The sequence below is a fragment of the Schistocerca cancellata genome, unplaced genomic scaffold, assembly GCF_023864275.1.
Source record: "Schistocerca cancellata isolate TAMUIC-IGC-003103 unplaced genomic scaffold, iqSchCanc2.1 HiC_scaffold_596, whole genome shotgun sequence".
Lineage (NCBI taxonomy): Eukaryota > Metazoa > Arthropoda > Insecta > Orthoptera > Acrididae > Schistocerca > Schistocerca cancellata.
In genome coordinates, this window is record NW_026046608.1 from 43,662 (window position 1) to 67,368 (window position 23,707).

The 23,707-nt window shown below is 53.8% G+C and overlaps 52 non-coding genes across 52 annotated transcripts; 41 read left to right on the forward strand and 11 right to left on the reverse strand.

Annotated features, from left to right (window-relative positions):
- Positions 1-238: 238 nt before the first annotated feature.
- Trnag-ucc (transfer RNA glycine (anticodon UCC)) lies at positions 239-310 on the reverse strand. Its single transcript has one exon. It is a non-coding gene; the product is annotated as a tRNA-Gly (tRNA).
- An 815-nt stretch (positions 311-1,125) lies between these two features.
- Positions 1,126-1,198, forward strand: Trnam-cau (transfer RNA methionine (anticodon CAU)). Its single transcript has one exon. It is a non-coding gene; the product is annotated as a tRNA-Met (tRNA).
- Positions 1,199-1,520: 322 nt separating this feature from the next.
- Positions 1,521-1,592, forward strand: Trnae-uuc (transfer RNA glutamic acid (anticodon UUC)). Its single transcript has one exon. It is a non-coding gene; the product is annotated as a tRNA-Glu (tRNA).
- A 296-nt stretch (positions 1,593-1,888) lies between these two features.
- On the forward strand, positions 1,889-1,961 carry Trnak-uuu (transfer RNA lysine (anticodon UUU)). The gene has a single exon. It is a non-coding gene; the product is annotated as a tRNA-Lys (tRNA).
- Positions 1,962-2,100: 139 nt separating this feature from the next.
- Trnas-aga (transfer RNA serine (anticodon AGA)) lies at positions 2,101-2,182 on the forward strand. Its single transcript has one exon. It is a non-coding gene; the product is annotated as a tRNA-Ser (tRNA).
- Positions 2,183-2,459: 277 nt separating this feature from the next.
- On the reverse strand, positions 2,460-2,531 carry Trnag-ucc (transfer RNA glycine (anticodon UCC)). Its single transcript has one exon. It is a non-coding gene; the product is annotated as a tRNA-Gly (tRNA).
- An 815-nt stretch (positions 2,532-3,346) lies between these two features.
- Trnam-cau (transfer RNA methionine (anticodon CAU)) lies at positions 3,347-3,419 on the forward strand. The gene has a single exon. It is a non-coding gene; the product is annotated as a tRNA-Met (tRNA).
- A 322-nt stretch (positions 3,420-3,741) lies between these two features.
- On the forward strand, positions 3,742-3,813 carry Trnae-uuc (transfer RNA glutamic acid (anticodon UUC)). Its single transcript has one exon. It is a non-coding gene; the product is annotated as a tRNA-Glu (tRNA).
- Positions 3,814-4,109: 296 nt separating this feature from the next.
- Positions 4,110-4,182, forward strand: Trnak-uuu (transfer RNA lysine (anticodon UUU)). Its single transcript has one exon. It is a non-coding gene; the product is annotated as a tRNA-Lys (tRNA).
- A 139-nt stretch (positions 4,183-4,321) lies between these two features.
- Positions 4,322-4,403, forward strand: Trnas-aga (transfer RNA serine (anticodon AGA)). The gene has a single exon. It is a non-coding gene; the product is annotated as a tRNA-Ser (tRNA).
- Positions 4,404-4,680: 277 nt separating this feature from the next.
- Trnag-ucc (transfer RNA glycine (anticodon UCC)) lies at positions 4,681-4,752 on the reverse strand. The gene has a single exon. It is a non-coding gene; the product is annotated as a tRNA-Gly (tRNA).
- Positions 4,753-5,567: 815 nt separating this feature from the next.
- Trnam-cau (transfer RNA methionine (anticodon CAU)) lies at positions 5,568-5,640 on the forward strand. Its single transcript has one exon. It is a non-coding gene; the product is annotated as a tRNA-Met (tRNA).
- A 322-nt stretch (positions 5,641-5,962) lies between these two features.
- Trnae-uuc (transfer RNA glutamic acid (anticodon UUC)) lies at positions 5,963-6,034 on the forward strand. The gene has a single exon. It is a non-coding gene; the product is annotated as a tRNA-Glu (tRNA).
- Positions 6,035-6,330: 296 nt separating this feature from the next.
- On the forward strand, positions 6,331-6,403 carry Trnak-uuu (transfer RNA lysine (anticodon UUU)). Its single transcript has one exon. It is a non-coding gene; the product is annotated as a tRNA-Lys (tRNA).
- Positions 6,404-6,542: 139 nt separating this feature from the next.
- On the forward strand, positions 6,543-6,624 carry Trnas-aga (transfer RNA serine (anticodon AGA)). Its single transcript has one exon. It is a non-coding gene; the product is annotated as a tRNA-Ser (tRNA).
- Positions 6,625-6,902: 278 nt separating this feature from the next.
- Positions 6,903-6,974, reverse strand: Trnag-ucc (transfer RNA glycine (anticodon UCC)). The gene has a single exon. It is a non-coding gene; the product is annotated as a tRNA-Gly (tRNA).
- Positions 6,975-7,789: 815 nt separating this feature from the next.
- Positions 7,790-7,862, forward strand: Trnam-cau (transfer RNA methionine (anticodon CAU)). Its single transcript has one exon. It is a non-coding gene; the product is annotated as a tRNA-Met (tRNA).
- A 322-nt stretch (positions 7,863-8,184) lies between these two features.
- On the forward strand, positions 8,185-8,256 carry Trnae-uuc (transfer RNA glutamic acid (anticodon UUC)). Its single transcript has one exon. It is a non-coding gene; the product is annotated as a tRNA-Glu (tRNA).
- Positions 8,257-8,552: 296 nt separating this feature from the next.
- Positions 8,553-8,625, forward strand: Trnak-uuu (transfer RNA lysine (anticodon UUU)). Its single transcript has one exon. It is a non-coding gene; the product is annotated as a tRNA-Lys (tRNA).
- A 139-nt stretch (positions 8,626-8,764) lies between these two features.
- Trnas-aga (transfer RNA serine (anticodon AGA)) lies at positions 8,765-8,846 on the forward strand. Its single transcript has one exon. It is a non-coding gene; the product is annotated as a tRNA-Ser (tRNA).
- A 277-nt stretch (positions 8,847-9,123) lies between these two features.
- On the reverse strand, positions 9,124-9,195 carry Trnag-ucc (transfer RNA glycine (anticodon UCC)). The gene has a single exon. It is a non-coding gene; the product is annotated as a tRNA-Gly (tRNA).
- Positions 9,196-10,010: 815 nt separating this feature from the next.
- Positions 10,011-10,083, forward strand: Trnam-cau (transfer RNA methionine (anticodon CAU)). Its single transcript has one exon. It is a non-coding gene; the product is annotated as a tRNA-Met (tRNA).
- Positions 10,084-10,405: 322 nt separating this feature from the next.
- Positions 10,406-10,477, forward strand: Trnae-uuc (transfer RNA glutamic acid (anticodon UUC)). Its single transcript has one exon. It is a non-coding gene; the product is annotated as a tRNA-Glu (tRNA).
- Positions 10,478-10,773: 296 nt separating this feature from the next.
- Positions 10,774-10,846, forward strand: Trnak-uuu (transfer RNA lysine (anticodon UUU)). Its single transcript has one exon. It is a non-coding gene; the product is annotated as a tRNA-Lys (tRNA).
- A 139-nt stretch (positions 10,847-10,985) lies between these two features.
- Positions 10,986-11,067, forward strand: Trnas-aga (transfer RNA serine (anticodon AGA)). Its single transcript has one exon. It is a non-coding gene; the product is annotated as a tRNA-Ser (tRNA).
- A 278-nt stretch (positions 11,068-11,345) lies between these two features.
- Trnag-ucc (transfer RNA glycine (anticodon UCC)) lies at positions 11,346-11,417 on the reverse strand. The gene has a single exon. It is a non-coding gene; the product is annotated as a tRNA-Gly (tRNA).
- Positions 11,418-12,232: 815 nt separating this feature from the next.
- Trnam-cau (transfer RNA methionine (anticodon CAU)) lies at positions 12,233-12,305 on the forward strand. The gene has a single exon. It is a non-coding gene; the product is annotated as a tRNA-Met (tRNA).
- Positions 12,306-12,627: 322 nt separating this feature from the next.
- On the forward strand, positions 12,628-12,699 carry Trnae-uuc (transfer RNA glutamic acid (anticodon UUC)). Its single transcript has one exon. It is a non-coding gene; the product is annotated as a tRNA-Glu (tRNA).
- Positions 12,700-12,995: 296 nt separating this feature from the next.
- On the forward strand, positions 12,996-13,068 carry Trnak-uuu (transfer RNA lysine (anticodon UUU)). Its single transcript has one exon. It is a non-coding gene; the product is annotated as a tRNA-Lys (tRNA).
- A 139-nt stretch (positions 13,069-13,207) lies between these two features.
- On the forward strand, positions 13,208-13,289 carry Trnas-aga (transfer RNA serine (anticodon AGA)). Its single transcript has one exon. It is a non-coding gene; the product is annotated as a tRNA-Ser (tRNA).
- Positions 13,290-13,567: 278 nt separating this feature from the next.
- On the reverse strand, positions 13,568-13,639 carry Trnag-ucc (transfer RNA glycine (anticodon UCC)). The gene has a single exon. It is a non-coding gene; the product is annotated as a tRNA-Gly (tRNA).
- An 815-nt stretch (positions 13,640-14,454) lies between these two features.
- On the forward strand, positions 14,455-14,527 carry Trnam-cau (transfer RNA methionine (anticodon CAU)). Its single transcript has one exon. It is a non-coding gene; the product is annotated as a tRNA-Met (tRNA).
- Positions 14,528-14,849: 322 nt separating this feature from the next.
- Positions 14,850-14,921, forward strand: Trnae-uuc (transfer RNA glutamic acid (anticodon UUC)). The gene has a single exon. It is a non-coding gene; the product is annotated as a tRNA-Glu (tRNA).
- Positions 14,922-15,217: 296 nt separating this feature from the next.
- Positions 15,218-15,290, forward strand: Trnak-uuu (transfer RNA lysine (anticodon UUU)). Its single transcript has one exon. It is a non-coding gene; the product is annotated as a tRNA-Lys (tRNA).
- A 139-nt stretch (positions 15,291-15,429) lies between these two features.
- Trnas-aga (transfer RNA serine (anticodon AGA)) lies at positions 15,430-15,511 on the forward strand. The gene has a single exon. It is a non-coding gene; the product is annotated as a tRNA-Ser (tRNA).
- Positions 15,512-15,788: 277 nt separating this feature from the next.
- Trnag-ucc (transfer RNA glycine (anticodon UCC)) lies at positions 15,789-15,860 on the reverse strand. Its single transcript has one exon. It is a non-coding gene; the product is annotated as a tRNA-Gly (tRNA).
- An 815-nt stretch (positions 15,861-16,675) lies between these two features.
- On the forward strand, positions 16,676-16,748 carry Trnam-cau (transfer RNA methionine (anticodon CAU)). Its single transcript has one exon. It is a non-coding gene; the product is annotated as a tRNA-Met (tRNA).
- A 322-nt stretch (positions 16,749-17,070) lies between these two features.
- Trnae-uuc (transfer RNA glutamic acid (anticodon UUC)) lies at positions 17,071-17,142 on the forward strand. The gene has a single exon. It is a non-coding gene; the product is annotated as a tRNA-Glu (tRNA).
- Positions 17,143-17,438: 296 nt separating this feature from the next.
- Trnak-uuu (transfer RNA lysine (anticodon UUU)) lies at positions 17,439-17,511 on the forward strand. The gene has a single exon. It is a non-coding gene; the product is annotated as a tRNA-Lys (tRNA).
- A 139-nt stretch (positions 17,512-17,650) lies between these two features.
- Positions 17,651-17,732, forward strand: Trnas-aga (transfer RNA serine (anticodon AGA)). Its single transcript has one exon. It is a non-coding gene; the product is annotated as a tRNA-Ser (tRNA).
- Positions 17,733-18,009: 277 nt separating this feature from the next.
- Trnag-ucc (transfer RNA glycine (anticodon UCC)) lies at positions 18,010-18,081 on the reverse strand. Its single transcript has one exon. It is a non-coding gene; the product is annotated as a tRNA-Gly (tRNA).
- An 815-nt stretch (positions 18,082-18,896) lies between these two features.
- Positions 18,897-18,969, forward strand: Trnam-cau (transfer RNA methionine (anticodon CAU)). Its single transcript has one exon. It is a non-coding gene; the product is annotated as a tRNA-Met (tRNA).
- A 322-nt stretch (positions 18,970-19,291) lies between these two features.
- Trnae-uuc (transfer RNA glutamic acid (anticodon UUC)) lies at positions 19,292-19,363 on the forward strand. Its single transcript has one exon. It is a non-coding gene; the product is annotated as a tRNA-Glu (tRNA).
- Positions 19,364-19,659: 296 nt separating this feature from the next.
- On the forward strand, positions 19,660-19,732 carry Trnak-uuu (transfer RNA lysine (anticodon UUU)). Its single transcript has one exon. It is a non-coding gene; the product is annotated as a tRNA-Lys (tRNA).
- Positions 19,733-19,871: 139 nt separating this feature from the next.
- Positions 19,872-19,953, forward strand: Trnas-aga (transfer RNA serine (anticodon AGA)). Its single transcript has one exon. It is a non-coding gene; the product is annotated as a tRNA-Ser (tRNA).
- A 277-nt stretch (positions 19,954-20,230) lies between these two features.
- Positions 20,231-20,302, reverse strand: Trnag-ucc (transfer RNA glycine (anticodon UCC)). Its single transcript has one exon. It is a non-coding gene; the product is annotated as a tRNA-Gly (tRNA).
- Positions 20,303-21,117: 815 nt separating this feature from the next.
- Trnam-cau (transfer RNA methionine (anticodon CAU)) lies at positions 21,118-21,190 on the forward strand. Its single transcript has one exon. It is a non-coding gene; the product is annotated as a tRNA-Met (tRNA).
- Positions 21,191-21,512: 322 nt separating this feature from the next.
- On the forward strand, positions 21,513-21,584 carry Trnae-uuc (transfer RNA glutamic acid (anticodon UUC)). The gene has a single exon. It is a non-coding gene; the product is annotated as a tRNA-Glu (tRNA).
- Positions 21,585-21,880: 296 nt separating this feature from the next.
- On the forward strand, positions 21,881-21,953 carry Trnak-uuu (transfer RNA lysine (anticodon UUU)). The gene has a single exon. It is a non-coding gene; the product is annotated as a tRNA-Lys (tRNA).
- A 139-nt stretch (positions 21,954-22,092) lies between these two features.
- On the forward strand, positions 22,093-22,174 carry Trnas-aga (transfer RNA serine (anticodon AGA)). Its single transcript has one exon. It is a non-coding gene; the product is annotated as a tRNA-Ser (tRNA).
- Positions 22,175-22,451: 277 nt separating this feature from the next.
- On the reverse strand, positions 22,452-22,523 carry Trnag-ucc (transfer RNA glycine (anticodon UCC)). The gene has a single exon. It is a non-coding gene; the product is annotated as a tRNA-Gly (tRNA).
- Positions 22,524-23,338: 815 nt separating this feature from the next.
- Positions 23,339-23,411, forward strand: Trnam-cau (transfer RNA methionine (anticodon CAU)). The gene has a single exon. It is a non-coding gene; the product is annotated as a tRNA-Met (tRNA).
- The last annotated feature ends 296 nt before the right edge of the window (positions 23,412-23,707 follow it).

Sequence of the window (23,707 nt, forward strand, 5' to 3'; positions counted from 1 at the left end):
AAATTTCGCAGTTTGCCTGTCGTTTTGGTACCTCGCTACACCTCACCTCTCACAGTCGTTTATAGCGCCTGTCCTTTTGATAAGGGCGAATTCCAAGCGTCAGCTTTCGCGTCAGCCGAGCAAAGTCGGGACAAGTCGGGACATACTACAGGATGGCCTGCGTGGAGCGACGACGGAAAGAAAACGTTAATTCAACAGCACGTGGCTCACATACTCATACGCATAGATTTGCGCCCGTTGCGGTGGCCGGGAATCGAACGCGGCTCAACTGCTCGGAAGGCAACTATGCTCACCATTACACTACCACCGCACAGCCGCTGCTCGCAACGCCGCGCTGTGTCGGCTTCCCGCCCGCCGGCAGTGGCCCACGGTGATAGTAGCTGTAGGCGCTTTACGAGGTAGGAGGGTGCATTCGGGCAGCGCCTCCACGCACGCTGCGTCTTTGGGCAAGGCTCGTCGCCGCGGCCGCAACGTTACTCACGCAATAGTGACGAGCGGTCGCTTTGAGGCAGTGTAGTGGGGGACTCCGCGTGTGTAGCACTTTTTTCGGTTGTATCCGACGTCGCTGGGTGGCAATCCCACTTTCCCTGCAGACAGCTGCTCGGGAATATGCTCGGGAAGCACGGACGTCATCGGACGTCCGCCCCCAACAAATGCAACTAACAAAATGAGAACAACAACTAAAAAAGTGGTAGGTTGTTCGACTACCACGCGGGCGGCCCGGCTTCGATTCCCGGCCGATGCATCGTTTTGCTGTTCTCGCTATAGTGCTGCCGCGCCGATTGCTCGCTTGAGGTGCGCCAGCCTCAGGAATGTATAGCAGGATTCGCTGTGAGAAGAACCAAACATGCAGCACGCAAGAGACCCTACTTGGACGGCCGCGTGCTGTTACTGAACTCCAGCGTCGGCCTGGCCCTACAGGCCGCTGTGTTCAGGTGCCGCAAGGGCGATGTACTGTAACCTCAGGCAGTGCTGCTTTCCGTCGTTAAAAAAGCTGCGGCAGCAGTTTACTCTAGCAAGTCGGGAAAGCACGCGTAGCGACACAACAGATTCCTGAGAAAGCGCAAACTGTCTATCTCTAATATGTGAGACTTACCAAGATTCCTGGGATGATGGTTGCAACGAGCCTCGGTAGCGCAGTAGGTAGCGCGTAAGTCTCATAATCTTAAGGTCGTGAGTTCGATCCTCACCCGGGGCATTTAATTTGCTGTACATCACGGCTGAATTAACGGCGTTGCTATTGCTAGCGAACGAACTTAATTGTCGTTTGTTATCCACAAGGAGTCCACGCCTCAGCGTCACAATGTTTACTTCCAATTATGGCAAGGTACAACTTTGATCATTCTCCTCCCCTGTTATGAGTGAAATATGATGCAAACAGCAATGAATAGACAGTTTCGAGCTGTGCGCCATGCCAGTCTGCACGCGCAAAAATGCTCGCAAACAGATAACAACACTGAGTCCGGATTGAGCACGAAATACGAGAAGAGAGGGAGTAAATCTCACGTTTCTCGAGCAAATCCGGTGTGGTCTAGTGGCTAGGATACCTGGCTTTCACCCAGGAGGCCCGGGTTCGATTCCCGGTACCGGAAGGGAAGTTTTTGCGCACACGACCCTCCATCGTTTGGCCTTCCAACCTTCGTTTGTCGCCCACCTTCCGGAGCTTCAACCGAACGTAATCGGGGGAAGCAGGCACAGGATGCAATTACTGTCAGCACCGGGATAAAGGGAGAAGAGGCACTGGTCCGCTGTTGGGGTGCTACCAGCGTCAGTGGGAAGTCGGTGAAGTCGCCAGTTGCGCCAGAAGCCAGCAATTACCGTAGTACGCCTACACACGCGTTCCAGTTATTCACTTTGCTTGCAGTCGCTCCATGCACAACAAGCGTGAGCCCGGATAGCTCAGTCGGTAGAGCATTAGGCTTTTAACCTAAGGGTCCAGGGTTCGAATCCCTGTTCGGGCGAAGATTTTAACGCTTCCGTAATGGCTCGTCTCGTAGCGCTGGTAGCCCTGCCGTAATCAGTGCACCGAGTTCGTTTCCTGTCAACATTCTGCGCAGACCGGTTGCATTTTTCACGATTCGAGGGAAGCTTTAGCTACGAGCAGTCGTGGCCGAGTGGTTAAGGCGTCTGACTAGAAATCAGATTCCCTCTGGGAGCGTAGGTTCGAGTCCTACCGACTGCGTCGGTTTTTTTTATTTTTTGTTTCAGAAGAGAGAGCAGAAAATTTCGCAGTTTGCCTGTCGTTTTGGTACCTCGCTACACCTCACCTCTCACAGTCGTTTATAGCGCCTGTCCTTTTGATAAGGGCGAATTCCAAGCGTCAGCTTTCGCGTCAGCCGAGCAAAGTCGGGACAAGTCGGGACATACTACAGGATGGCCTGCGTGGAGCGACGACGGAAAGAAAACGTTAATTCAACAGCACGTGGCTCACATACTCATACGCATAGATTTGCGCCCGTTGCGGTGGCCGGGAATCGAACGCGGCTCAACTGCTCGGAAGGCAACTATGCTCACCATTACACTACCACCGCACAGCCGCTGCTCGCAACGCCGCGCTGTGTCGGCTTCCCGCCCGCCGGCAGTGGCCCACGGTGATAGTAGCTGTAGGCGCTTTACGAGGTAGGAGGGTGCATTCGGGCAGCGCCTCCACGCACGCTGCGTCTTTGGGCAAGGCTCGTCGCCGCGGCCGCAACGTTACTCACGCAATAGTGACGAGCGGTCGCTTTGAGGCAGTGTAGTGGGGGACTCCGCGTGTGTAGCACTTTTTTCGGTTGTATCCGACGTCGCTGGGTGGCAATCCCACTTTCCCTGCAGACAGCTGCTCGGGAATATGCTCGGGAAGCACGGACGTCATCGGACGTCCGCCCCCAACAAATGCAACTAACAAAATGAGAACAACAACTAAAAAAGTGGTAGGTTGTTCGACTACCACGCGGGCGGCCCGGCTTCGATTCCCGGCCGATGCATCGTTTTGCTGTTCTCGCTATAGTGCTGCCGCGCCGATTGCTCGCTTGAGGTGCGCCAGCCTCAGGAATGTATAGCAGGATTCGCTGTGAGAAGAACCAAACATGCAGCACGCAAGAGACCCTACTTGGACGGCCGCGTGCTGTTACTGAACTCCAGCGTCGGCCTGGCCCTACAGGCCGCTGTGTTCAGGTGCCGCAAGGGCGATGTACTGTAACCTCAGGCAGTGCTGCTTTCCGTCGTTAAAAAAGCTGCGGCAGCAGTTTACTCTAGCAAGTCGGGAAAGCACGCGTAGCGACACAACAGATTCCTGAGAAAGCGCAAACTGTCTATCTCTAATATGTGAGACTTACCAAGATTCCTGGGATGATGGTTGCAACGAGCCTCGGTAGCGCAGTAGGTAGCGCGTAAGTCTCATAATCTTAAGGTCGTGAGTTCGATCCTCACCCGGGGCATTTAATTTGCTGTACATCACGGCTGAATTAACGGCGTTGCTATTGCTAGCGAACGAACTTAATTGTCGTTTGTTATCCACAAGGAGTCCACGCCTCAGCGTCACAATGTTTACTTCCAATTATGGCAAGGTACAACTTTGATCATTCTCCTCCCCTGTTATGAGTGAAATATGATGCAAACAGCAATGAATAGACAGTTTCGAGCTGTGCGCCATGCCAGTCTGCACGCGCAAAAATGCTCGCAAACAGATAACAACACTGAGTCCGGATTGAGCACGAAATACGAGAAGAGAGGGAGTAAATCTCACGTTTCTCGAGCAAATCCGGTGTGGTCTAGTGGCTAGGATACCTGGCTTTCACCCAGGAGGCCCGGGTTCGATTCCCGGTACCGGAAGGGAAGTTTTTGCGCACACGACCCTCCATCGTTTGGCCTTCCAACCTTCGTTTGTCGCCCACCTTCCGGAGCTTCAACCGAACGTAATCGGGGGAAGCAGGCACAGGATGCAATTACTGTCAGCACCGGGATAAAGGGAGAAGAGGCACTGGTCCGCTGTTGGGGTGCTACCAGCGTCAGTGGGAAGTCGGTGAAGTCGCCAGTTGCGCCAGAAGCCAGCAATTACCGTAGTACGCCTACACACGCGTTCCAGTTATTCACATTGCTTGCAGTCGCTCCATGCACAACAAGCGTGAGCCCGGATAGCTCAGTCGGTAGAGCATTAGGCTTTTAACCTAAGGGTCCAGGGTTCGAATCCCTGTTCGGGCGAAGATTTTAACGCTTCCGTAATGGCTCGTCTCGTAGCGCTGGTAGCCCTGCCGTAATCAGTGCACCGAGTTCGTTTCCTGTCAACATTCTGCGCAGACCGGTTGCATTTTTCACGATTCGAGGGAAGCTTTAGCTACGAGCAGTCGTGGCCGAGTGGTTAAGGCGTCTGACTAGAAATCAGATTCCCTCTGGGAGCGTAGGTTCGAGTCCTACCGACTGCGTCGGTTTTTTTTATTTTTTGTTTCAGAAGAGAGAGCAGAAAATTTCGCAGTTTGCCTGTCGTTTTGGTACCTCGCTACACCTCACCTCTCACAGTCGTTTATAGCGCCTGTCCTTTTGATAAGGGCGAATTCCAAGCGTCAGCTTTCGCGTCAGCCGAGCAAAGTCGGGACAAGTCGGGACATACTACAGGATGGCCTGCGTGGAGCGACGACGGAAAGAAAACGTTAATTCAACAGCACGTGGCTCACATACTCATACGCATAGATTTGCGCCCGTTGCGGTGGCCGGGAATCGAACGCGGCTCAACTGCTCGGAAGGCAACTATGCTCACCATTACACTACCACCGCACAGCCGCTGCTCGCAACGCCGCGCTGTGTCGGCTTCCCGCCCGCCGGCAGTGGCCCACGGTGATAGTAGCTGTAGGCGCTTTACGAGGTAGGAGGGTGCATTCGGGCAGCGCCTCCACGCACGCTGCGTCTTTGGGCAAGGCTCGTCGCCGCGGCCGCAACGTTACTCACGCAATAGTGACGAGCGGTCGCTTTGAGGCAGTGTAGTGGGGGACTCCGCGTGTGTAGCACTTTTTTCGGTTGTATCCGACGTCGCTGGGTGGCAATCCCACTTTCCCTGCAGACAGCTGCTCGGGAATATGCTCGGGAAGCACGGACGTCATCGGACGTCCGCCCCCAACAAATGCAACTAACAAAATGAGAACAACAACTAAAAAAGTGGTAGGTTGTTCGACTACCACGCGGGCGGCCCGGCTTCGATTCCCGGCCGATGCATCGTTTTGCTGTTCTCGCTATAGTGCTGCCGCGCCGATTGCTCGCTTGAGGTGCGCCAGCCTCAGGAATGTATAGCAGGATTCGCTGTGAGAAGAACCAAACATGCAGCACGCAAGAGACCCTACTTGGACGGCCGCGTGCTGTTACTGAACTCCAGCGTCGGCCTGGCCCTACAGGCCGCTGTGTTCAGGTGCCGCAAGGGCGATGTACTGTAACCTCAGGCAGTGCTGCTTTCCGTCGTTAAAAAAGCTGCGGCAGCAGTTTACTCTAGCAAGTCGGGAAAGCACGCGTAGCGACACAACAGATTCCTGAGAAAGCGCAAACTGTCTATCTCTAATATGTGAGACTTACCAAGATTCCTGGGATGATGGTTGCAACGAGCCTCGGTAGCGCAGTAGGTAGCGCGTAAGTCTCATAATCTTAAGGTCGTGAGTTCGATCCTCACCCGGGGCATTTAATTTGCTGTACATCACGGCTGAATTAACGGCGTTGCTATTGCTAGCGAACGAACTTAATTGTCGTTTGTTATCCACAAGGAGTCCACGCCTCAGCGTCACAATGTTTACTTCCAATTATGGCAAGGTACAACTTTGATCATTCTCCTCCCCTGTTATGAGTGAAATATGATGCAAACAGCAATGAATAGACAGTTTCGAGCTGTGCGCCATGCCAGTCTGCACGCGCAAAAATGCTCGCAAACAGATAACAACACTGAGTCCGGATTGAGCACGAAATACGAGAAGAGAGGGAGTAAATCTCACGTTTCTCGAGCAAATCCGGTGTGGTCTAGTGGCTAGGATACCTGGCTTTCACCCAGGAGGCCCGGGTTCGATTCCCGGTACCGGAAGGGAAGTTTTTGCGCACACGACCCTCCATCGTTTGGCCTTCCAACCTTCGTTTGTCGCCCACCTTCCGGAGCTTCAACCGAACGTAATCGGGGGAAGCAGGCACAGGATGCAATTACTGTCAGCACCGGGATAAAGGGAGAAGAGGCACTGGTCCGCTGTTGGGGTGCTACCAGCGTCAGTGGGAAGTCGGTGAAGTCGCCAGTTGCGCCAGAAGCCAGCAATTACCGTAGTACGCCTACACACGCGTTCCAGTTATTCACATTGCTTGCAGTCGCTCCATGCACAACAAGCGTGAGCCCGGATAGCTCAGTCGGTAGAGCATTAGGCTTTTAACCTAAGGGTCCAGGGTTCGAATCCCTGTTCGGGCGAAGATTTTAACGCTTCCGTAATGGCTCGTCTCGTAGCGCTGGTAGCCCTGCCGTAATCAGTGCACCGAGTTCGTTTCCTGTCAACATTCTGCGCAGACCGGTTGCATTTTTCACGATTCGAGGGAAGCTTTAGCTACGAGCAGTCGTGGCCGAGTGGTTAAGGCGTCTGACTAGAAATCAGATTCCCTCTGGGAGCGTATGTTCGAGTCCTACCGACTGCGTCGTTTTTTTTTTATTTTTTGTTTCAGAAGAGAGAGCAGAAAATTTCGCAGTTTGCCTGTCGTTTTGGTACCTCGCTACACCTCACCTCTCACAGTCGTTTATAGCGCCTGTCCTTTTGATAAGGGCGAATTCCAAGCGTCAGCTTTCGCGTCAGCCGAGCAAAGTCGGGACAAGTCGGGACATACTACAGGATGGCCTGCGTGGAGCGACGACGGAAAGAAAACGTTAATTCAACAGCACGTGGCTCACATACTCATACGCATAGATTTGCGCCCGTTGCGGTGGCCGGGAATCGAACGCGGCTCAACTGCTCGGAAGGCAACTATGCTCACCATTACACTACCACCGCACAGCCGCTGCTCGCAACGCCGCGCTGTGTCGGCTTCCCGCCCGCCGGCAGTGGCCCACGGTGATAGTAGCTGTAGGCGCTTTACGAGGTAGGAGGGTGCATTCGGGCAGCGCCTCCACGCACGCTGCGTCTTTGGGCAAGGCTCGTCGCCGCGGCCGCAACGTTACTCACGCAATAGTGACGAGCGGTCGCTTTGAGGCAGTGTAGTGGGGGACTCCGCGTGTGTAGCACTTTTTTCGGTTGTATCCGACGTCGCTGGGTGGCAATCCCACTTTCCCTGCAGACAGCTGCTCGGGAATATGCTCGGGAAGCACGGACGTCATCGGACGTCCGCCCCCAACAAATGCAACTAACAAAATGAGAACAACAACTAAAAAAGTGGTAGGTTGTTCGACTACCACGCGGGCGGCCCGGCTTCGATTCCCGGCCGATGCATCGTTTTGCTGTTCTCGCTATAGTGCTGCCGCGCCGATTGCTCGCTTGAGGTGCGCCAGCCTCAGGAATGTATAGCAGGATTCGCTGTGAGAAGAACCAAACATGCAGCACGCAAGAGACCCTACTTGGACGGCCGCGTGCTGTTACTGAACTCCAGCGTCGGCCTGGCCCTACAGGCCGCTGTGTTCAGGTGCCGCAAGGGCGATGTACTGTAACCTCAGGCAGTGCTGCTTTCCGTCGTTAAAAAAGCTGCGGCAGCAGTTTACTCTAGCAAGTCGGGAAAGCACGCGTAGCGACACAACAGATTCCTGAGAAAGCGCAAACTGTCTATCTCTAATATGTGAGACTTACCAAGATTCCTGGGATGATGGTTGCAACGAGCCTCGGTAGCGCAGTAGGTAGCGCGTAAGTCTCATAATCTTAAGGTCGTGAGTTCGATCCTCACCCGGGGCATTTAATTTGCTGTACATCACGGCTGAATTAACGGCGTTGCTATTGCTAGCGAACGAACTTAATTGTCGTTTGTTATCCACAAGGAGTCCACGCCTCAGCGTCACAATGTTTACTTCCAATTATGGCAAGGTACAACTTTGATCATTCTCCTCCCCTGTTATGAGTGAAATATGATGCAAACAGCAATGAATAGACAGTTTCGAGCTGTGCGCCATGCCAGTCTGCACGCGCAAAAATGCTCGCAAACAGATAACAACACTGAGTCCGGATTGAGCACGAAATACGAGAAGAGAGGGAGTAAATCTCACGTTTCTCGAGCAAATCCGGTGTGGTCTAGTGGCTAGGATACCTGGCTTTCACCCAGGAGGCCCGGGTTCGATTCCCGGTACCGGAAGGGAAGTTTTTGCGCACACGACCCTCCATCGTTTGGCCTTCCAACCTTCGTTTGTCGCCCACCTTCCGGAGCTTCAACCGAACGTAATCGGGGGAAGCAGGCACAGGATGCAATTACTGTCAGCACCGGGATAAAGGGAGAAGAGGCACTGGTCCGCTGTTGGGGTGCTACCAGCGTCAGTGGGAAGTCGGTGAAGTCGCCAGTTGCGCCAGAAGCCAGCAATTACCGTAGTACGCCTACACACGCGTTCCAGTTATTCACATTGCTTGCAGTCGCTCCATGCACAACAAGCGTGAGCCCGGATAGCTCAGTCGGTAGAGCATTAGGCTTTTAACCTAAGGGTCCAGGGTTCGAATCCCTGTTCGGGCGAAGATTTTAACGCTTCCGTAATGGCTCGTCTCGTAGCGCTGGTAGCCCTGCCGTAATCAGTGCACCGAGTTCGTTTCCTGTCAACATTCTGCGCAGACCGGTTGCATTTTTCACGATTCGAGGGAAGCTTTAGCTACGAGCAGTCGTGGCCGAGTGGTTAAGGCGTCTGACTAGAAATCAGATTCCCTCTGGGAGCGTAGGTTCGAGTCCTACCGACTGCGTCGGTTTTTTTTATTTTTTGTTTCAGAAGAGAGAGCAGAAAATTTCGCAGTTTGCCTGTCGTTTTGGTACCTCGCTACACCTCACCTCTCACAGTCGTTTATAGCGCCTGTCCTTTTGATAAGGGCGAATTCCAAGCGTCAGCTTTCGCGTCAGCCGAGCAAAGTCGGGACAAGTCGGGACATACTACAGGATGGCCTGCGTGGAGCGACGACGGAAAGAAAACGTTAATTCAACAGCACGTGGCTCACATACTCATACGCATAGATTTGCGCCCGTTGCGGTGGCCGGGAATCGAACGCGGCTCAACTGCTCGGAAGGCAACTATGCTCACCATTACACTACCACCGCACAGCCGCTGCTCGCAACGCCGCGCTGTGTCGGCTTCCCGCCCGCCGGCAGTGGCCCACGGTGATAGTAGCTGTAGGCGCTTTACGAGGTAGGAGGGTGCATTCGGGCAGCGCCTCCACGCACGCTGCGTCTTTGGGCAAGGCTCGTCGCCGCGGCCGCAACGTTACTCACGCAATAGTGACGAGCGGTCGCTTTGAGGCAGTGTAGTGGGGGACTCCGCGTGTGTAGCACTTTTTTCGGTTGTATCCGACGTCGCTGGGTGGCAATCCCACTTTCCCTGCAGACAGCTGCTCGGGAATATGCTCGGGAAGCACGGACGTCATCGGACGTCCGCCCCCAACAAATGCAACTAACAAAATGAGAACAACAACTAAAAAAGTGGTAGGTTGTTCGACTACCACGCGGGCGGCCCGGCTTCGATTCCCGGCCGATGCATCGTTTTGCTGTTCTCGCTATAGTGCTGCCGCGCCGATTGCTCGCTTGAGGTGCGCCAGCCTCAGGAATGTATAGCAGGATTCGCTGTGAGAAGAACCAAACATGCAGCACGCAAGAGACCCTACTTGGACGGCCGCGTGCTGTTACTGAACTCCAGCGTCGGCCTGGCCCTACAGGCCGCTGTGTTCAGGTGCCGCAAGGGCGATGTACTGTAACCTCAGGCAGTGCTGCTTTCCGTCGTTAAAAAAGCTGCGGCAGCAGTTTACTCTAGCAAGTCGGGAAAGCACGCGTAGCGACACAACAGATTCCTGAGAAAGCGCAAACTGTCTATCTCTAATATGTGAGACTTACCAAGATTCCTGGGATGATGGTTGCAACGAGCCTCGGTAGCGCAGTAGGTAGCGCGTAAGTCTCATAATCTTAAGGTCGTGAGTTCGATCCTCACCCGGGGCATTTAATTTGCTGTACATCACGGCTGAATTAACGGCGTTGCTATTGCTAGCGAACGAACTTAATTGTCGTTTGTTATCCACAAGGAGTCCACGCCTCAGCGTCACAATGTTTACTTCCAATTATGGCAAGGTACAACTTTGATCATTCTCCTCCCCTGTTATGAGTGAAATATGATGCAAACAGCAATGAATAGACAGTTTCGAGCTGTGCGCCATGCCAGTCTGCACGCGCAAAAATGCTCGCAAACAGATAACAACACTGAGTCCGGATTGAGCACGAAATACGAGAAGAGAGGGAGTAAATCTCACGTTTCTCGAGCAAATCCGGTGTGGTCTAGTGGCTAGGATACCTGGCTTTCACCCAGGAGGCCCGGGTTCGATTCCCGGTACCGGAAGGGAAGTTTTTGCGCACACGACCCTCCATCGTTTGGCCTTCCAACCTTCGTTTGTCGCCCACCTTCCGGAGCTTCAACCGAACGTAATCGGGGGAAGCAGGCACAGGATGCAATTACTGTCAGCACCGGGATAAAGGGAGAAGAGGCACTGGTCCGCTGTTGGGGTGCTACCAGCGTCAGTGGGAAGTCGGTGAAGTCGCCAGTTGCGCCAGAAGCCAGCAATTACCGTAGTACGCCTACACACGCGTTCCAGTTATTCACATTGCTTGCAGTCGCTCCATGCACAACAAGCGTGAGCCCGGATAGCTCAGTCGGTAGAGCATTAGGCTTTTAACCTAAGGGTCCAGGGTTCGAATCCCTGTTCGGGCGAAGATTTTAACGCTTCCGTAATGGCTCGTCTCGTAGCGCTGGTAGCCCTGCCGTAATCAGTGCACCGAGTTCGTTTCCTGTCAACATTCTGCGCAGACCGGTTGCATTTTTCACGATTCGAGGGAAGCTTTAGCTACGAGCAGTCGTGGCCGAGTGGTTAAGGCGTCTGACTAGAAATCAGATTCCCTCTGGGAGCGTATGTTCGAGTCCTACCGACTGCGTCGTTTTTTTTTTATTTTTTGTTTCAGAAGAGAGAGCAGAAAATTTCGCAGTTTGCCTGTCGTTTTGGTACCTCGCTACACCTCACCTCTCACAGTCGTTTATAGCGCCTGTCCTTTTGATAAGGGCGAATTCCAAGCGTCAGCTTTCGCGTCAGCCGAGCAAAGTCGGGACAAGTCGGGACATACTACAGGATGGCCTGCGTGGAGCGACGACGGAAAGAAAACGTTAATTCAACAGCACGTGGCTCACATACTCATACGCATAGATTTGCGCCCGTTGCGGTGGCCGGGAATCGAACGCGGCTCAACTGCTCGGAAGGCAACTATGCTCACCATTACACTACCACCGCACAGCCGCTGCTCGCAACGCCGCGCTGTGTCGGCTTCCCGCCCGCCGGCAGTGGCCCACGGTGATAGTAGCTGTAGGCGCTTTACGAGGTAGGAGGGTGCATTCGGGCAGCGCCTCCACGCACGCTGCGTCTTTGGGCAAGGCTCGTCGCCGCGGCTGCAACGTTACTCACGCAATAGTGACGAGCGGTCGCTTTGAGGCAGTGTAGTGGGGGACTCCGCGTGTGTAGCACTTTTTTCGGTTGTATCCGACGTCGCTGGGTGGCAATCCCACTTTCCCTGCAGACAGCTGCTCGGGAATATGCTCGGGAAGCACGGACGTCATCGGACGTCCGCCCCCAACAAATGCAACTAACAAAATGAGAACAACAACTAAAAAAGTGGTAGGTTGTTCGACTACCACGCGGGCGGCCCGGCTTCGATTCCCGGCCGATGCATCGTTTTGCTGTTCTCGCTATAGTGCTGCCGCGCCGATTGCTCGCTTGAGGTGCGCCAGCCTCAGGAATGTATAGCAGGATTCGCTGTGAGAAGAACCAAACATGCAGCACGCAAGAGACCCTACTTGGACGGCCGCGTGCTGTTACTGAACTCCAGCGTCGGCCTGGCCCTACAGGCCGCTGTGTTCAGGTGCCGCAAGGGCGATGTACTGTAACCTCAGGCAGTGCTGCTTTCCGTCGTTAAAAAAGCTGCGGCAGCAGTTTACTCTAGCAAGTCGGGAAAGCACGCGTAGCGACACAACAGATTCCTGAGAAAGCGCAAACTGTCTATCTCTAATATGTGAGACTTACCAAGATTCCTGGGATGATGGTTGCAACGAGCCTCGGTAGCGCAGTAGGTAGCGCGTAAGTCTCATAATCTTAAGGTCGTGAGTTCGATCCTCACCCGGGGCATTTAATTTGCTGTACATCACGGCTGAATTAACGGCGTTGCTATTGCTAGCGAACGAACTTAATTGTCGTTTGTTATCCACAAGGAGTCCACGCCTCAGCGTCACAATGTTTACTTCCAATTATGGCAAGGTACAACTTTGATCATTCTCCTCCCCTGTTATGAGTGAAATATGATGCAAACAGCAATGAATAGACAGTTTCGAGCTGTGCGCCATGCCAGTCTGCACGCGCAAAAATGCTCGCAAACAGATAACAACACTGAGTCCGGATTGAGCACGAAATACGAGAAGAGAGGGAGTAAATCTCACGTTTCTCGAGCAAATCCGGTGTGGTCTAGTGGCTAGGATACCTGGCTTTCACCCAGGAGGCCCGGGTTCGATTCCCGGTACCGGAAGGGAAGTTTTTGCGCACACGACCCTCCATCGTTTGGCCTTCCAACCTTCGTTTGTCGCCCACCTTCCGGAGCTTCAACCGAACGTAATCGGGGGAAGCAGGCACAGGATGCAATTACTGTCAGCACCGGGATAAAGGGAGAAGAGGCACTGGTCCGCTGTTGGGGTGCTACCAGCGTCAGTGGGAAGTCGGTGAAGTCGCCAGTTGCGCCAGAAGCCAGCAATTACCGTAGTACGCCTACACACGCGTTCCAGTTATTCACATTGCTTGCAGTCGCTCCATGCACAACAAGCGTGAGCCCGGATAGCTCAGTCGGTAGAGCATTAGGCTTTTAACCTAAGGGTCCAGGGTTCGAATCCCTGTTCGGGCGAAGATTTTAACGCTTCCGTAATGGCTCGTCTCGTAGCGCTGGTAGCCCTGCCGTAATCAGTGCACCGAGTTCGTTTCCTGTCAACATTCTGCGCAGACCGGTTGCATTTTTCACGATTCGAGGGAAGCTTTAGCTACGAGCAGTCGTGGCCGAGTGGTTAAGGCGTCTGACTAGAAATCAGATTCCCTCTGGGAGCGTATGTTCGAGTCCTACCGACTGCGTCGGTTTTTTTTTATTTTTTGTTTCAGAAGAGAGAGCAGAAAATTTCGCAGTTTGCCTGTCGTTTTGGTACCTCGCTACACCTCACCTCTCACAGTCGTTTATAGCGCCTGTCCTTTTGATAAGGGCGAATTCCAAGCGTCAGCTTTCGCGTCAGCCGAGCAAAGTCGGGACAAGTCGGGACATACTACAGGATGGCCTGCGTGGAGCGACGACGGAAAGAAAACGTTAATTCAACAGCACGTGGCTCACATACTCATACGCATAGATTTGCGCCCGTTGCGGTGGCCGGGAATCGAACGCGGCTCAACTGCTCGGAAGGCAACTATGCTCACCATTACACTACCACCGCACAGCCGCTGCTCGCAACGCCGCGCTGTGTCGGCTTCCCGCCCGCCGGCAGTGGCCCACGGTGATAGTAGCTGTAGGCGCTTTACGAGGTAGGAGGGTGCATTCGGGCAGCGCCTCCACGCACGCTGCGTCTTTGGGCAAGGCTCGTCGCCGCGGCCGCAACGTTACTCACGCAATAGTGACGAGCGGTCGCTTTGAGGCAGTGTAGTGGGGGACTCCGCGTGTGTAGCACTTTTTTCGGTTGTATCCGACGTCGCTGGGTGGCAATCCCACTTTCCCTGCAGACAGCTGCTCGGGAATATGCTCGGGAAGCACGGACGTCATCGGACGTCCGCCCCCAACAAATGCAACTAACAAAATGAGAACAACAACTAAAAAAGTGGTAGGTTGTTCGACTACCACGCGGGCGGCCCGGCTTCGATTCCCGGCCGATGCATCGTTTTGCTGTTCTCGCTATAGTGCTGCCGCGCCGATTGCTCGCTTGAGGTGCGCCAGCCTCAGGAATGTATAGCAGGATTCGCTGTGAGAAGAACCAAACATGCAGCACGCAAGAGACCCTACTTGGACGGCCGCGTGCTGTTACTGAACTCCAGCGTCGGCCTGGCCCTACAGGCCGCTGTGTTCAGGTGCCGCAAGGGCGATGTACTGTAACCTCAGGCAGTGCTGCTTTCCGTCGTTAAAAAAGCTGCGGCAGCAGTTTACTCTAGCAAGTCGGGAAAGCACGCGTAGCGACACAACAGATTCCTGAGAAAGCGCAAACTGTCTATCTCTAATATGTGAGACTTACCAAGATTCCTGGGATGATGGTTGCAACGAGCCTCGGTAGCGCAGTAGGTAGCGCGTAAGTCTCATAATCTTAAGGTCGTGAGTTCGATCCTCACCCGGGGCATTTAATTTGCTGTACATCACGGCTGAATTAACGGCGTTGCTATTGCTAGCGAACGAACTTAATTGTCGTTTGTTATCCACAAGGAGTCCACGCCTCAGCGTCACAATGTTTACTTCCAATTATGGCAAGGTACAACTTTGATCATTCTCCTCCCCTGTTATGAGTGAAATATGATGCAAACAGCAATGAATAGACAGTTTCGAGCTGTGCGCCATGCCAGTCTGCACGCGCAAAAATGCTCGCAAACAGATAACAACACTGAGTCCGGATTGAGCACGAAATACGAGAAGAGAGGGAGTAAATCTCACGTTTCTCGAGCAAATCCGGTGTGGTCTAGTGGCTAGGATACCTGGCTTTCACCCAGGAGGCCCGGGTTCGATTCCCGGTACCGGAAGGGAAGTTTTTGCGCACACGACCCTCCATCGTTTGGCCTTCCAACCTTCGTTTGTCGCCCACCTTCCGGAGCTTCAACCGAACGTAATCGGGGGAAGCAGGCACAGGATGCAATTACTGTCAGCACCGGGATAAAGGGAGAAGAGGCACTGGTCCGCTGTTGGGGTGCTACCAGCGTCAGTGGGAAGTCGGTGAAGTCGCCAGTTGCGCCAGAAGCCAGCAATTACCGTAGTACGCCTACACACGCGTTCCAGTTATTCACATTGCTTGCAGTCGCTCCATGCACAACAAGCGTGAGCCCGGATAGCTCAGTCGGTAGAGCATTAGGCTTTTAACCTAAGGGTCCAGGGTTCGAATCCCTGTTCGGGCGAAGATTTTAACGCTTCCGTAATGGCTCGTCTCGTAGCGCTGGTAGCCCTGCCGTAATCAGTGCACCGAGTTCGTTTCCTGTCAACATTCTGCGCAGACCGGTTGCATTTTTCACGATTCGAGGGAAGCTTTAGCTACGAGCAGTCGTGGCCGAGTGGTTAAGGCGTCTGACTAGAAATCAGATTCCCTCTGGGAGCGTAGGTTCGAGTCCTACCGACTGCGTCGGTTTTTTTTATTTTTTGTTTCAGAAGAGAGAGCAGAAAATTTCGCAGTTTGCCTGTCGTTTTGGTACCTCGCTACACCTCACCTCTCACAGTCGTTTATAGCGCCTGTCCTTTTGATAAGGGCGAATTCCAAGCGTCAGCTTTCGCGTCAGCCGAGCAAAGTCGGGACAAGTCGGGACATACTACAGGATGGCCTGCGTGGAGCGACGACGGAAAGAAAACGTTAATTCAACAGCACGTGGCTCACATACTCATACGCATAGATTTGCGCCCGTTGCGGTGGCCGGGAATCGAACGCGGCTCAACTGCTCGGAAGGCAACTATGCTCACCATTACACTACCACCGCACAGCCGCTGCTCGCAACGCCGCGCTGTGTCGGCTTCCCGCCCGCCGGCAGTGGCCCACGGTGATAGTAGCTGTAGGCGCTTTACGAGGTAGGAGGGTGCATTCGGGCAGCGCCTCCACGCACGCTGCGTCTTTGGGCAAGGCTCGTCGCCGCGGCCGCAACGTTACTCACGCAATAGTGACGAGCGGTCGCTTTGAGGCAGTGTAGTGGGGGACTCCGCGTGTGTAGCACTTTTTTCGGTTGTATCCGACGTCGCTGGGTGGCAATCCCACTTTCCCTGCAGACAGCTGCTCGGGAATATGCTCGGGAAGCACGGACGTCATCGGACGTCCGCCCCCAACAAATGCAACTAACAAAATGAGAACAACAACTAAAAAAGTGGTAGGTTGTTCGACTACCACGCGGGCGGCCCGGCTTCGATTCCCGGCCGATGCATCGTTTTGCTGTTCTCGCTATAGTGCTGCCGCGCCGATTGCTCGCTTGAGGTGCGCCAGCCTCAGGAATGTATAGCAGGATTCGCTGTGAGAAGAACCAAACATGCAGCACGCAAGAGACCCTACTTGGACGGCCGCGTGCTGTTACTGAACTCCAGCGTCGGCCTGGCCCTACAGGCCGCTGTGTTCAGGTGCCGCAAGGGCGATGTACTGTAACCTCAGGCAGTGCTGCTTTCCGTCGTTAAAAAAGCTGCGGCAGCAGTTTACTCTAGCAAGTCGGGAAAGCACGCGTAGCGACACAACAGATTCCTGAGAAAGCGCAAACTGTCTATCTCTAATATGTGAGACTTACCAAGATTCCTGGGATGATGGTTGCAACGAGCCTCGGTAGCGCAGTAGGTAGCGCGTAAGTCTCATAATCTTAAGGTCGTGAGTTCGATCCTCACCCGGGGCATTTAATTTGCTGTACATCACGGCTGAATTAACGGCGTTGCTATTGCTAGCGAACGAACTTAATTGTCGTTTGTTATCCACAAGGAGTCCACGCCTCAGCGTCACAATGTTTACTTCCAATTATGGCAAGGTACAACTTTGATCATTCTCCTCCCCTGTTATGAGTGAAATATGATGCAAACAGCAATGAATAGACAGTTTCGAGCTGTGCGCCATGCCAGTCTGCACGCGCAAAAATGCTCGCAAACAGATAACAACACTGAGTCCGGATTGAGCACGAAATACGAGAAGAGAGGGAGTAAATCTCACGTTTCTCGAGCAAATCCGGTGTGGTCTAGTGGCTAGGATACCTGGCTTTCACCCAGGAGGCCCGGGTTCGATTCCCGGTACCGGAAGGGAAGTTTTTGCGCACACGACCCTCCATCGTTTGGCCTTCCAACCTTCGTTTGTCGCCCACCTTCCGGAGCTTCAACCGAACGTAATCGGGGGAAGCAGGCACAGGATGCAATTACTGTCAGCACCGGGATAAAGGGAGAAGAGGCACTGGTCCGCTGTTGGGGTGCTACCAGCGTCAGTGGGAAGTCGGTGAAGTCGCCAGTTGCGCCAGAAGCCAGCAATTACCGTAGTACGCCTACACACGCGTTCCAGTTATTCACATTGCTTGCAGTCGCTCCATGCACAACAAGCGTGAGCCCGGATAGCTCAGTCGGTAGAGCATTAGGCTTTTAACCTAAGGGTCCAGGGTTCGAATCCCTGTTCGGGCGAAGATTTTAACGCTTCCGTAATGGCTCGTCTCGTAGCGCTGGTAGCCCTGCCGTAATCAGTGCACCGAGTTCGTTTCCTGTCAACATTCTGCGCAGACCGGTTGCATTTTTCACGATTCGAGGGAAGCTTTAGCTACGAGCAGTCGTGGCCGAGTGGTTAAGGCGTCTGACTAGAAATCAGATTCCCTCTGGGAGCGTAGGTTCGAGTCCTACCGACTGCGTCGGTTTTTTTTATTTTTTGTTTCAGAAGAGAGAGCAGAAAATTTCGCAGTTTGCCTGTCGTTTTGGTACCTCGCTACACCTCACCTCTCACAGTCGTTTATAGCGCCTGTCCTTTTGATAAGGGCGAATTCCAAGCGTCAGCTTTCGCGTCAGCCGAGCAAAGTCGGGACAAGTCGGGACATACTACAGGATGGCCTGCGTGGAGCGACGACGGAAAGAAAACGTTAATTCAACAGCACGTGGCTCACATACTCATACGCATAGATTTGCGCCCGTTGCGGTGGCCGGGAATCGAACGCGGCTCAACTGCTCGGAAGGCAACTATGCTCACCATTACACTACCACCGCACAGCCGCTGCTCGCAACGCCGCGCTGTGTCGGCTTCCCGCCCGCCGGCAGTGGCCCACGGTGATAGTAGCTGTAGGCGCTTTACGAGGTAGGAGGGTGCATTCGGGCAGCGCCTCCACGCACGCTGCGTCTTTGGGCAAGGCTCGTCGCCGCGGCCGCAACGTTACTCACGCAATAGTGACGAGCGGTCGCTTTGAGGCAGTGTAGTGGGGGACTCCGCGTGTGTAGCACTTTTTTCGGTTGTATCCGACGTCGCTGGGTGGCAATCCCACTTTCCCTGCAGACAGCTGCTCGGGAATATGCTCGGGAAGCACGGACGTCATCGGACGTCCGCCCCCAACAAATGCAACTAACAAAATGAGAACAACAACTAAAAAAGTGGTAGGTTGTTCGACTACCACGCGGGCGGCCCGGCTTCGATTCCCGGCCGATGCATCGTTTTGCTGTTCTCGCTATAGTGCTGCCGCGCCGATTGCTCGCTTGAGGTGCGCCAGCCTCAGGAATGTATAGCAGGATTCGCTGTGAGAAGAACCAAACATGCAGCACGCAAGAGACCCTACTTGGACGGCCGCGTGCTGTTACTGAACTCCAGCGTCGGCCTGGCCCTACAGGCCGCTGTGTTCAGGTGCCGCAAGGGCGATGTACTGTAACCTCAGGCAGTGCTGCTTTCCGTCGTTAAAAAAGCTGCGGCAGCAGTTTACTCTAGCAAGTCGGGAAAGCACGCGTAGCGACACAACAGATTCCTGAGAAAGCGCAAACTGTCTATCTCTAATATGTGAGACTTACCAAGATTCCTGGGATGATGGTTGCAACGAGCCTCGGTAGCGCAGTAGGTAGCGCGTAAGTCTCATAATCTTAAGGTCGTGAGTTCGATCCTCACCCGGGGCATTTAATTTGCTGTACATCACGGCTGAATTAACGGCGTTGCTATTGCTAGCGAACGAACTTAATTGTCGTTTGTTATCCACAAGGAGTCCACGCCTCAGCGTCACAATGTTTACTTCCAATTATGGCAAGGTACAACTTTGATCATTCTCCTCCCCTGTTATGAGTGAAATATGATGCAAACAGCAATGAATAGACAGTTTCGAGCTGTGCGCCATGCCAGTCTGCACGCGCAAAAATGCTCGCAAACAGATAACAACACTGAGTCCGGATTGAGCACGAAATACGAGAAGAGAGGGAGTAAATCTCACGTTTCTCGAGCAAATCCGGTGTGGTCTAGTGGCTAGGATACCTGGCTTTCACCCAGGAGGCCCGGGTTCGATTCCCGGTACCGGAAGGGAAGTTTTTGCGCACACGACCCTCCATCGTTTGGCCTTCCAACCTTCGTTTGTCGCCCACCTTCCGGAGCTTCAACCGAACGTAATCGGGGGAAGCAGGCACAGGATGCAATTACTGTCAGCACCGGGATAAAGGGAGAAGAGGCACTGGTCCGCTGTTGGGGTGCTACCAGCGTCAGTGGGAAGTCGGTGAAGTCGCCAGTTGCGCCAGAAGCCAGCAATTACCGTAGTACGCCTACACACGCGTTCCAGTTATTCACATTGCTTGCAGTCGCTCCATGCACAACAAGCGTGAGCCCGGATAGCTCAGTCGGTAGAGCATTAGGCTTTTAACCTAAGGGTCCAGGGTTCGAATCCCTGTTCGGGCGAAGATTTTAACGCTTCCGTAATGGCTCGTCTCGTAGCGCTGGTAGCCCTGCCGTAATCAGTGCACCGAGTTCGTTTCCTGTCAACATTCTGCGCAGACCGGTTGCATTTTTCACGATTCGAGGGAAGCTTTAGCTACGAGCAGTCGTGGCCGAGTGGTTAAGGCGTCTGACTAGAAATCAGATTCCCTCTGGGAGCGTAGGTTCGAGTCCTACCGACTGCGTCGGTTTTTTTTATTTTTTGTTTCAGAAGAGAGAGCAGAAAATTTCGCAGTTTGCCTGTCGTTTTGGTACCTCGCTACACCTCACCTCTCACAGTCGTTTATAGCGCCTGTCCTTTTGATAAGGGCGAATTCCAAGCGTCAGCTTTCGCGTCAGCCGAGCAAAGTCGGGACAAGTCGGGACATACTACAGGATGGCCTGCGTGGAGCGACGACGGAAAGAAAACGTTAATTCAACAGCACGTGGCTCACATACTCATACGCATAGATTTGCGCCCGTTGCGGTGGCCGGGAATCGAACGCGGCTCAACTGCTCGGAAGGCAACTATGCTCACCATTACACTACCACCGCACAGCCGCTGCTCGCAACGCCGCGCTGTGTCGGCTTCCCGCCCGCCGGCAGTGGCCCACGGTGATAGTAGCTGTAGGCGCTTTACGAGGTAGGAGGGTGCATTCGGGCAGCGCCTCCACGCACGCTGCGTCTTTGGGCAAGGCTCGTCGCCGCGGCCGCAACGTTACTCACGCAATAGTGACGAGCGGTCGCTTTGAGGCAGTGTAGTGGGGGACTCCGCGTGTGTAGCACTTTTTTCGGTTGTATCCGACGTCGCTGGGTGGCAATCCCACTTTCCCTGCAGACAGCTGCTCGGGAATATGCTCGGGAAGCACGGACGTCATCGGACGTCCGCCCCCAACAAATGCAACTAACAAAATGAGAACAACAACTAAAAAAGTGGTAGGTTGTTCGACTACCACGCGGGCGGCCCGGCTTCGATTCCCGGCCGATGCATCGTTTTGCTGTTCTCGCTATAGTGCTGCCGCGCCGATTGCTCGCTTGAGGTGCGCCAGCCTCAGGAATGTATAGCAGGATTCGCTGTGAGAAGAACCAAACATGCAGCACGCAAGAGACCCTACTTGGACGGCCGCGTGCTGTTACTGAACTCCAGCGTCGGCCTGGCCCTACAGGCCGCTGTGTTCAGGTGCCGCAAGGGCGATGTACTGTAACCTCAGGCAGTGCTGCTTTCCGTCGTTAAAAAAGCTGCGGCAGCAGTTTACTCTAGCAAGTCGGGAAAGCACGCGTAGCGACACAACAGATTCCTGAGAAAGCGCAAACTGTCTATCTCTAATATGTGAGACTTACCAAGATTCCTGGGATGATGGTTGCAACGAGCCTCGGTAGCGCAGTAGGTAGCGCGTAAGTCTCATAATCTTAAGGTCGTGAGTTCGATCCTCACCCGGGGCATTTAATTTGCTGTACATCACGGCTGAATTAACGGCGTTGCTATTGCTAGCGAACGAACTTAATTGTCGTTTGTTATCCACAAGGAGTCCACGCCTCAGCGTCACAATGTTTACTTCCAATTATGGCAAGGTACAACTTTGATCATTCTCCTCCCCTGTTATGAGTGAAATATGATGCAAACAGCAATGAATAGACAGTTTCGAGCTGTGCGCCATGCCAGTCTGCACGCGCAAAAATGCTCGCAAACAGATAACAACACTGAGTCCGGATTGAGCACGAAATACGAGAAGAGAGGGAGTAAATCTCACGTTTCTCGAGCAAATCCGGTGTGGTCTAGTGGCTAGGATACCTGGCTTTCACCCAGGAGGCCCGGGTTCGATTCCCGGTACCGGAAGGGAAGTTTTTGCGCACACGACCCTCCATCGTTTGGCCTTCCAACCTTCGTTTGTCGCCCACCTTCCGGAGCTTCAACCGAACGTAATCGGGGGAAGCAGGCACAGGATGCAATTACTGTCAGCACCGGGATAAAGGGAGAAGAGGCACTGGTCCGCTGTTGGGGTGCTACCAGCGTCAGTGGGAAGTCGGTGAAGTCGCCAGTTGCGCCAGAAGCCAGCAATTACCGTAGTACGCCTACACACGCGTTCCAGTTATTCACATTGCTTGCAGTCGCTCCATGCACAACAAGCGTGAGCCCGGATAGCTCAGTCGGTAGAGCATTAGGCTTTTAACCTAAGGGTCCAGGGTTCGAATCCCTGTTCGGGCGAAGATTTTAACGCTTCCGTAATGGCTCGTCTCGTAGCGCTGGTAGCCCTGCCGTAATCAGTGCACCGAGTTCGTTTCCTGTCAACATTCTGCGCAGACCGGTTGCATTTTTCACGATTCGAGGGAAGCTTTAGCTACGAGCAGTCGTGGCCGAGTGGTTAAGGCGTCTGACTAGAAATCAGATTCCCTCTGGGAGCGTAGGTTCGAGTCCTACCGACTGCGTCGGTTTTTTTTATTTTTTGTTTCAGAAGAGAGAGCAGAAAATTTCGCAGTTTGCCTGTCGTTTTGGTACCTCGCTACACCTCACCTCTCACAGTCGTTTATAGCGCCTGTCCTTTTGATAAGGGCGAATTCCAAGCGTCAGCTTTCGCGTCAGCCGAGCAAAGTCGGGACAAGTCGGGACATACTACAGGATGGCCTGCGTGGAGCGACGACGGAAAGAAAACGTTAATTCAACAGCACGTGGCTCACATACTCATACGCATAGATTTGCGCCCGTTGCGGTGGCCGGGAATCGAACGCGGCTCAACTGCTCGGAAGGCAACTATGCTCACCATTACACTACCACCGCACAGCCGCTGCTCGCAACGCCGCGCTGTGTCGGCTTCCCGCCCGCCGGCAGTGGCCCACGGTGATAGTAGCTGTAGGCGCTTTACGAGGTAGGAGGGTGCATTCGGGCAGCGCCTCCACGCACGCTGCGTCTTTGGGCAAGGCTCGTCGCCGCGGCCGCAACGTTACTCACGCAATAGTGACGAGCGGTCGCTTTGAGGCAGTGTAGTGGGGGACTCCGCGTGTGTAGCACTTTTTTCGGTTGTATCCGACGTCGCTGGGTGGCAATCCCACTTTCCCTGCAGACAGCTGCTCGGGAATATGCTCGGGAAGCACGGACGTCATCGGACGTCCGCCCCCAACAAATGCAACTAACAAAATGAGAACAACAACTAAAAAAGTGGTAGGTTGTTCGACTACCACGCGGGCGGCCCGGCTTCGATTCCCGGCCGATGCATCGTTTTGCTGTTCTCGCAATAGTGCTGCCGCGCCGATTGCTCGCTTGAGGTGCGCCAGCCTCAGGAATGTATAGCAGGATTCGCTGTGAGAAGAACCAAACATGCAGCACGCAAGAGACCCTACTTGGACGGCCGCGTGCTGTTACTGAACTCCAGCGTCGGCCTGGCCCTACAGGCCGCTGTGTTCAGGTGCCGCAAGGGCGATGTACTGTAACCTCAGGCAGTGCTGCTTTCCGTCGTTAAAAAAGCTGCGGCAGCAGTTTACTCTAGCAAGTCGGGAAAGCACGCGTAGCGACACAACAGATTCCTGAGAAAGCGCAAACTGTCTATCTCTAATATGTGAGACTTACCAAGATTCCTGGGATGATGGTTGCAACGAGCCTCGGTAGCGCAGTAGGTAGCGCGTAAGTCTCATAATCTTAAGGTCGTGAGTTCGATCCTCACCCGGGGCATTTAATTTGCTGTACATCACGGCTGAATTAACGGCGTTGCTATTGCTAGCGAACGAACTTAATTGTCGTTTGTTATCCACAAGGAGTCCACGCCTCAGCGTCACAATGTTTACTTCCAATTATGGCAAGGTACAACTTTGATCATTCTCCTCCCCTGTTATGAGTGAAATATGATGCAAACAGCAATGAATAGACAGTTTCGAGCTGTGCGCCATGCCAGTCTGCACGCGCAAAAATGCTCGCAAACAGATAACAACACTGAGTCCGGATTGAGCACGAAATACGAGAAGAGAGGG